The sequence below is a fragment of the Halichoerus grypus genome, chromosome 7 (genome assembly GCF_964656455.1).
Source record: "Halichoerus grypus chromosome 7, mHalGry1.hap1.1, whole genome shotgun sequence".
Classification (NCBI taxonomy): Eukaryota; Metazoa; Chordata; class Mammalia; order Carnivora; family Phocidae; genus Halichoerus; species Halichoerus grypus.
Window position 1 is genome coordinate 56450851 of NC_135718.1, and position 8984 is coordinate 56459834.

The following is an 8984-nucleotide window of genomic DNA, read 5'->3' on the forward strand; positions in this document are numbered from 1 at the left end:
TTCTGTTATCACCTAACACATTGTAAGCCAGGCACTGTAATAAAAGATCCCAGAGCACAACATTTAGAGTCAAAAGCATTGTGCCTTTAAGACACTTTTTAAATAGACATTAGTAATAACATTAACCACAAGGAAAATAAGTCTGATAAATCTGTGCTAAATACAAACACTAGACCAGAGAATACTTGACTTGAGTTCTTGGCAACTAAGCTTACCGCTTTCCCCCTTTTCTTAAAAAAAGAAAAAAAAAGTTTTTGGCTTGCACTAACTTTTTGGCTGTGAAAAACTGTAGGACATTTTCTCCAAAGACCACTGCTTTTTGTACCAGTATTTTTAGAAAAAAAAAAGACATTCCAATTCTAATCTCCAGAAAGTCAGCAGTCTTTATAAGGATGTTTTTTTCAGATAGCAAAAAGCAATCCTTTCCATTCTTTAGAAATTCAACAATATCGGTATAAGCTTGCTTTATCTCTTGTATCAAGATTACATTGCTAAAAAATTATTAGGAGCATATAATCTAGGTATTGCAATCAGCCACGAAAATTAAAATTCACACATGTAGGCAAGTAATCTGGATATGCCAGAAGGTGTCATGGGATCTGCCTTTGAGAGTAGTTTATAAACTGATCTCTGTCTCATATATTCTTTTATATTTTTAAATTAAAGTGCTTTAGAAATTCAGACTTGTAATTAAGATAATGTTTACCATTCAAATCTTATCTCCTGAAAAAGAGCCTGCCAAGGAAATGGAAAAGTGATGAGCAACATGGATTGGGAAGATGTGGCCTCTTTAAATGGTAACAGCCTTTTTATGAGATCGTGAAAGAGGCCAATGACCCCTGAAAAACCCAACTGCAGGGGAGAAACCACTGGGTACCACCCAGCCAAAGAAATAGACAATCAGAAACAAAATAAGGGCTCCCACAAGATCCTAATTTTATCACCCTTGGCTCCACTGATGAAATGTGACCTTCTTTTGTGATAAACTAAGTTATCCCCAGGGCTGAACCCTGGGAGGAGAGGCAGCAAGCTTTTTTTTTTTTTTTTTTTTAATTTGTGGGAAAAAAAAACCAATGTAGTCCATTCTATTAAACCGGTCCGTATTTAAATATGGAATTATCCCCATAGATCTACTGATATTTATTTTCCTTATTAATCTATAAACATTATTAAATGCTCCATCTCCCCTTATCCCCCGTAGGATAATATGATCAGAGCAGAAAATAAGAGAATAGTGTTCCTGTTATTAAACATATACCATAGGCCCTAATTATTTGCAATTAATTGATACTATTCTGTGGGTTCTTATTTTCCTGGAAGAGAAAACAAAATGAAACAAACAAACAGAAAACCCAACCACTGTGGGATGCAAAACATTAGTTAGCAAGTGTTTTCACCAAAGGGCACCAAAAATAAAAATTCTTTTTCCTAAAATGTCCTTGTGATATAGAGGACTAGAGCATATGAGATCCAAACATTATAAGCCAGGAGATAAAAGGCCAACATATAATTTGAAACATGAAAAGACATGATGCCAGCCTAAAGTAGAGAATATAAAGAAGTGGCAGGAGTAGGCCCCAAGGTGAGTATGATAAACATTGCCTGTGTAAGGATCTGCTAATTATTCACAGGTAACTTAAACTTACCTAACCAAACTGGTCAACAAATAGGGTCAGGTATTTTCGTCACTATTATTTGAGCTTACTAAGTATTCAACCTTTCCCTACAGAGGGCCTTTTTTGTAATTAATGAAGTAATCCCTTTGCCTAGAAAATAAAAAGCTTACTTCCTAAACTCTATCAGTTGTCTATAAAGGACGATGTTGACAGCCACTCGTGAGAAAATCCTCTCCCACCTACATCCCTCCTTCTGGATCTCCCAAAGTCCCCTGGGTAGGAAGTGGCTGAACTGATGTAACCATACAGCCCGCATGTCAATTTAAAATTATATTGCAACCCTTCCCACTACCAGCAGTGGCCAAAAAAGTGGTGAGTGAATTCATCTGTAGGGCTAGAGGCAAAAGAGGTTCTGATTTCATGGTCACTCCATTCAGCTGCTTAGAATTTAAAGCCTGTTGCCCTTGACTGAGAAATAGAAGATGTAAAACATTTCTTTTAAAAAGGCACCACCTGACTTCGCTTGGTCCAGCAACTAAGTTCTACATCTAAAGGAAGAGGAGGTGGGCGGCTGCTTGCAGTTCCTAGATAGTCTTCAACCACAGGAAGTGTGAGAGCCCTCCGCACAAGGAAAGGCTGTTCAAGGAAACTCACTAGAATACCAGCAGATTTAGTCAAAGGCTCCTTCCATATGTAAAACACCCCTGGCTGCCCTGCAGAGAGCAAGAAAAAAAAAGGGGGCCTAAGAGGGCCACAGAAAAGGGAAGGGAGAAGTTAAAATGGAGATAGAACGACTCTTCCAAAAACAAGAAAAACATAAAATACAAGGGGAATAGTAAAAAGCCTAAGGAAGAAAAGTCTAAAGGGGAGAGGGGGAGCAAAAGACAGAGTTAAGAGGAAGAAATTTATGGTAATAAAGGTTGAATTAAAAAAAAACACAACTGGAATCAAAATGCTGAAGACTATAAAGGTAAACCTAGGGGGGAAAAAAGAAATTTAAGTGTGCAGGGAAAGAAAGATAGATGCAAAGAGAGTGGGGGAGGGGATGGACAAACCAGATAAAGAAGACTGGAGAGGGAAGAGAAACAAAGAGCAGGAACAGTGGTGATCCAAACCTCCGACCCAAACCTCCCACCCATCAATTCTGGAAAACCAGAGCTGAACATGATAGTTAACTCTCATTAAAATGGTTAAATGGTGGTTGAAGATTGTAAATCTCAGCTACTAATCTTTGCAAAGAAAAAGGGAGAGTATGTGCCAGTAACTCCCCTATATCTCGATTCTGAAGTTTAGCTGAAATCATAACATGGCTTTAAACACTGTCAGAGGCTACCAACCAACCTATTCAAGATCTCTTAACGGGGGAGGCAAGGGAGGATTTTAACCAGTGTAACCTAAAACCGATTAAAATCAGGAAACACACCCAAAATCACAGTACTGAAGTCTTTTCGTTCTTGGAAACTATACGGACTAACCTCCAAACATTTATCTATGCACCTACCTGCGTGTACCACCCTTGTTTAACTGTGGTCATAAATTCCCGATATGCCCTAAATTACTCTTGCCCTAACTGGTTAACAAGCAAATATATTTGCATACATGCATACATACATACATACATACATACGTGTGTGTTTGGCATCCTGAGGCCTAAAGAAGCCATCGTCTTTATAAATTTATTTTACTAAATACTGCTGGGAGGAGAAGGGCAAGTGAGGACATTTGGGTTCAGGGCCGACCTGAGGCTGCTGCCCTACAGCGCCGCCCTTCAACCCATGCCGGTGAGGCGCGCAGCGCACCCCGCGGACACTAGACTGTGCACCGTATCCTTCACTCGCTTCAAGTCTCGAAGCACTTACACTTTATTTCTTCATAAACTGTCCATTACCATGTATTGTGCAGCTCATGTGGTACCGGCGAGTGGAACTGGGGCGAAGTGGCACATGAGTGACCGATGCAAAATGGTTAATTTGGGAAGAGGACGAGCTGGGGGCAGGGGAAAGACTCCTAGTTCAAGCAGTATTTGTTCTCTTGGTAATACATTCATTTTTATTGGGTCAGAAATGCGCAATTTGGGTTCCCCATTCATGTGGAAAGGCTCTGGAGCCGGCCGGCACCTTCCTGACCACTTTTTGTGGAACTGTATGGACTGCATACAGCCCTTCCAGCAGCTCAATCAGTTGGGCGTCTGGATGAGAGGGAGGAAGGGGAAGAGAGGAGAGAGGGAGAGGGAGAGGGAGAGAGATCTAGCCCCTTCCCTCCCCGACACGTGAAGGGCTGGCGGCCCTGGCCGCAGGCTCGGGCCGGAATCCGGCCCCTCCCCGGGTCCGCAGCACCCAGCTCTGCGCACCTCCCCGTTCCCGGATCCCGCCAGTGGGGCTGACGCGACGGCAACGCCAGCGCGCTCGGCGACCTGGTGGCGCTCCTAAGAGGTTTTTTAAAAAGCCATTTTGACAGAACACTAATTCTATTCCCAATTCCCTTCTTCCCCGATCTGTGTAACTCTGGGTCACCTCGGGTCAGACTCCCCTACTACCTTGGAGTCCCCTCCCCGAAATGCTCAGGGAGGGAAGTGCCAAATGTTTCCCAACGAATCTATCCCCTACACAAGCGTGGGGGAGGGAGAAAATCTGTTTGGGGGTGCGCTTGATTATGCGACAGGACGGGCTCCCCACCCGCAACTTGCCCTAACTCTTTCTCATCTTGAGGCGCCGGACTTCCAACTCTCCGAAGAGGCGCATGGGTCGCCGGCACCTTCAGGGATCCCCGAAGGCACACTTGCCCTCCCCCAGCCCGGGCTGCAGCGGCGCCCGAGGTCCGAGCCCACGGCGCCCCCGCCTCCGCTCCCCCCCATCCCGCGCCGCAGCTGGGCCTCGGGGGCAGGCGGCCGAGTCCTCCGGCCGGGGGCATTGTTTACCACCCGCAACAAAAGCTCCCCAAGCGGTTCGGGGCAGGGGGTCGCCGCGGGGAGTGGGCCCACCCCTGCGGACCCGGAGGACCCGCGGACGCCCAGCTCTGGCCTTCATCCCAGCCCCAGCCGAGTACCGCCCCTCGCACCCCCTTCCGGCCTCCGCGTGAGGGTCCCCTCACCTCTGCCCTCTGCCCAGTCCCCAGCTCACCACCGGCCCGCTCTGGCTCGGAGGGCAGAGCGCGTGCCCCCGGCTCCAAGCCCGCACCAGCCCTCGGGCAAACTTTCCAACTCGCGCCGGTCCCCACAACTTGGGAGCCCAGGGCCCCGGCGGGCGCGAGGAGCGTGAGCGGGCCCAGGGCGGACACCTACCGGCAGCCTGGCAGGGTCAGGGCCCGAGCCCCCGGGGTGGGCGGCAGCTTCCCAAAGGTCCACAGAGGAGAGGCAGGTAGAGTTGCATGACTGGGGCGGGGCAGGGGGTTGTCCCAGGGGGCAGACCCGGGAGCCGAGGGACTGGCGGCTGCACGCACAAAGCGGTGCGGGAGCGGATTGCGCTGCCACTCCCCGCCAGGTCAGCCCCCCGGAGCAGTAGTGTCTCCCCAGGACAGACCTCAGGGAGTGAAGCAGGGGCTCTGCCTTTGCTGGACCCTGCACCACTGAGCTAGAGTCAAAATGCGAGCTGGATTTCCCCAAACTGGAGCTGGACTCCCCTCTCGACCCTTACCCCTCCCCTTCGCCCTCCTCTCTCATAACACCCTTTTTTTTTTTTTCTTCTCTAAGGTCAAAAGGGAGTATTGGACCCGAAGAGAGGTGTCAAGGGTTTCTTGTCATTATCTTTTTTCCCGAGGGGCTCTTGGGCTGAGAGACAAATTTTAGGGTTTCTAAATTGAATGTTTATAGATAGATCAAGGGAATGCCAGATCAGAGATGACACAGTTGAGCAATATCTGGGTTGCAGATGATGGTAAACTGTCCTCAACCCAAAGAGAGGCCGGAGGAGGGTTGGGTTCCCTTGACTCTAGGCTTGATGTCTGAAAAGGTCATCATTACATTTTTGCTGGCTATTTGGCCCTTGTACATTGAGGGTGGTCATATTCACTTTATGGACGAAGCAATGAAGGCACCAGAAGAAGTAAGTTTTTAACATTAGAAGGAATAACCAGTGGCATTATGCCAAATTAAGACTGGGTGGTGCTTTGGAATTTCTCCCTAAATGTTGGACGGCTATTGCTTCTTCCAGCGGTCAGTCATGACACGGACAAGGGAATCCAGATCTTTCATGGGCTCACAGATGTCAGGAAAATAGTGTTCATGGAACTATCGTTCCTCCCACGTCAAAACTTCAGCTGGAGAGAAAGACTCATCCTATCATTACCTTCAACACCATTCTAACCCGATTCTGCACATAATTTTTATTCTTTGGTATACTTGCTTTAATAAGCATAACCAGATTGTTCCTTTGAGAAAGATTCCTAAACTTTTGGGGCGCCTGGGTGGCTCAGTCGTTAAGCGTCTGCCTTTGGCTCAGGTCATGGTCCCAGGGTCCTGGGATCGAGCCCCGCATCGGGATTCCTGCTCCGCGGGAAGCCTGCTTCTCCCTCTCCCACTCCCCCTGCTTGTGTTCCTTCTGTCGCGGTGTCTCTCTCTGTCAAATAAATAAATAAAATCTTAAAAAAAAAAAAAAAGAAAGATTCCTAAACTTTCAACCTTTCTCACGGATTGATTCATTCAAATTTATTCTTAAGTTAGGATATAGGTATACAGAGATGAATAAAATTTGCCTCTTAAACAGAAGGAACACAAATCCTGGTTGGCAAGCAGAACAAACTAATGACTGCACTACAGTGTTTTCAGGGCTACAGTCAGACAACTACCTTAGTTGCAGAAAGTAAAAACATGTGGCATTTGAAATAAATCTTATCTGCAATAATGGACTTTTCTCAGTGTTTCCAAAAGCCTAATTATTAATACCTTGTCAGAAACAATCTCCGAGGACCTAGATGAAAAGAATGTTGGGGGGGCGCCTGGGTGGCTCAGTCATTAAGCGTCTGCCTTCGGGTCAGGTCATGATTCCAGGGTCCTGGGATCGAGCCCCGCATCGGACTCCCTGCTCCGCGGGAAGCCTTCTTCTCCCCCTCCCACTCCCCCTGCTTGTGTTCCCTCTCTCGCTGTGTCTCTCTCTGTCAAATAAATAAATTAAATCTTAAAAAGAAAGAAAGAAAGAAAAGAATGTTGGGAGAGTTTGACTCATAACTTGATCTCCATAAAAAACAAAAAGAAAGAACATCTAAAAAAGAAGAATAGGGGCGCCTGGGTGGCTCTATCGGTTAAGCATCTGCCTTCAGCTCAAGTCATGATCTCAGGGCTCCCTGCTCAGCGGGGAGTCTGCTTCTCCCTCTCCCTCTGCTGCTCCCCCTGCTTGTGCTCTCTGTGTGTCAAATAAATAAATAAAATCTTTCAAAATAAATAAAAAAGAAAAAGAACAAAGGTGAAAAGATTATCATGAAATAGCAATATCCTGGCATTTGTCAATTACCTGAAGTGATTAACTTTAAAAAGTATTGAAATGGGAAAATCACACAAAGATGTAGAAAAATGTCCATGGTGGGACACCTGGGTGGCTCCGTTGGTTAAATGTCTACCTTCAGCTCTGGCTCTGGTCATGATCCCAGGGTCCTGGGATGGAGTCCTGCATTGGGCTCCTTGCTCAGCGGGGAGTCTGCTTCTCCCTCTCTCTGCCTGCCACTCCCCCTGCTTGTGCTCTCTCTCTGATAAATAAATAAATAAATAAAATCTTTAAAAAAAATGTCCATGGTAACGCTCATTCCCTTCATTCCATAAATGTTAGTTGAATCCATGCTACATGTCAGGCACAGTTCTAAACTTTGAGAAAACAACAATAGCAAAATGAAACTTCTGCCCTTGTGGAGCTTCCATTCTATCATGGAGTGGTGGGTAGGGCCTAAAATAAAGAAGGTAAATAAGCAGAATATATATAGTGTGTCAGATGGTGATGGTTAGAGGGAAGAGAGGAAAAGCAGGGAAGGGGACAGGGAGTGCTGGGGAAAGTTGCAATTTTAAAGATTATTTATTTATTTGCGAGAGAGAGCAGAGGGTCGGGTGGGGGGTGCAGGTTGGAGAGAGGCAGAGGGAGCAGCAGACTTGGGACTCCATCCCAGGACCCTGGGATCATGCCCCTAAAGCTGCAATTTTAAATACAGCAATGAGTTCGTTGAGTAGATCTGAAAAAGATAAGGGAGGGAGCTGGAGGAGATTTTATGTGTAGGAAAAGTCAAGTGCAAAGGCCCTATAGGTGAGATTGTGTTTATGGCAACACAACAATTTCACTGCGTTTCACAACAGTATAACATTGGAAACTCTATATGTCAAAAAAAGTATAGATCACTCCCACTGGCCAAGTCTGGGACAATTTTGAATTCGGAAAAGAGGTTTCATTTGGAAAAACAAATTTGAGAGTCATCAGCATGCAGGTCATGATCCCAGGGTTCTGGGACAAGCCCTGCCTTGGGGCTTCATGCTCAGTGGGGAGTCTGCTTCTCCCTCTCCCTCTGCCCCTCCCCCTGCTCGTGTGCACTCTCTCTTTCTCTCCAAATAAATAAATAAAATCTTTTAAAAAATTAAAAAAAGAATGGATAAAGAAGATATGATACACACACACACACACACACACACACACACACACACACACGAATATTATTCAGCCATGATAAAGAATGAAATCTTGCCATTTGCAATATGGTTGGATCTAGAGAGTATAATGCTAAGTGAAATAAGTCAGTCAGAGAAAGACAAATACCATACGATTTCACTCATATGTGGAATTTAAGAAACAAAATAAATGAGCAAAATTTTAAAAAAAGAGAGAGAGAGAGAAACCAAGAAACAGACTCTTAACTATAGAGAAAAAACTGATGGTCACCAGAGGGGATTCTCTCTCTTCCTCTCCCTCTTCCTGCTCATGCTCACTAGCTCGTTTGTGCGCTCTCTCTCTCTCAAATAATTAAATCTTAAAAAAAAAAAATTTGAAAAACATTTATGCTGTCAATTCTGCCAGAAGTTCAAGAGAGCAAGAAAAACTTAGAGTAGAAAAGACTCAAGGGAATTACTGGAGAATTTGCACTGAGCAAGTTTGCAGGAATTTAGGGCATTTATTGGTTCATTTAATGGCAGACACAGACCTACAACCTTTTTCTCTCTCAAGTTTCTAAATTGAATTCAAAGATTGTCAAGAATACACAGGGTCCGTACAACACATGGTAGGTACAAACCAAAAGACATTTCAGTGAAGAAGGTGGGAGAAAGGAAATCAAATTGGTATTCTGAAGGAAAAAAACCAAAAAACTAAAAAACAAAAAAACTGGTATTTCCAGAATTGTTTTGAAAGGAAGTAGGATTGGCATGTCTTCACAGTAATTGTAAAGCATGAAGACATATGAAGA

General features: G+C 45.1%; 1 protein-coding gene across 1 annotated transcript in view; it reads right to left on the reverse strand.

Moving 5' to 3' along the window:
- Positions 1 to 5165, reverse strand: part of TET1 (tet methylcytosine dioxygenase 1) — a 136753-nt gene extending 131588 nt beyond the window's left edge. Inside the window, exon 1 of the mRNA XM_078077645.1 lies at positions 4897 to 5165. The gene's annotated coding sequence lies outside the window, so the exon portion shown is untranslated. The remainder of the gene's footprint in view (positions 1 to 4896) is intronic.
- Positions 5166 to 8984: the final 3819 nt, after the last annotated feature.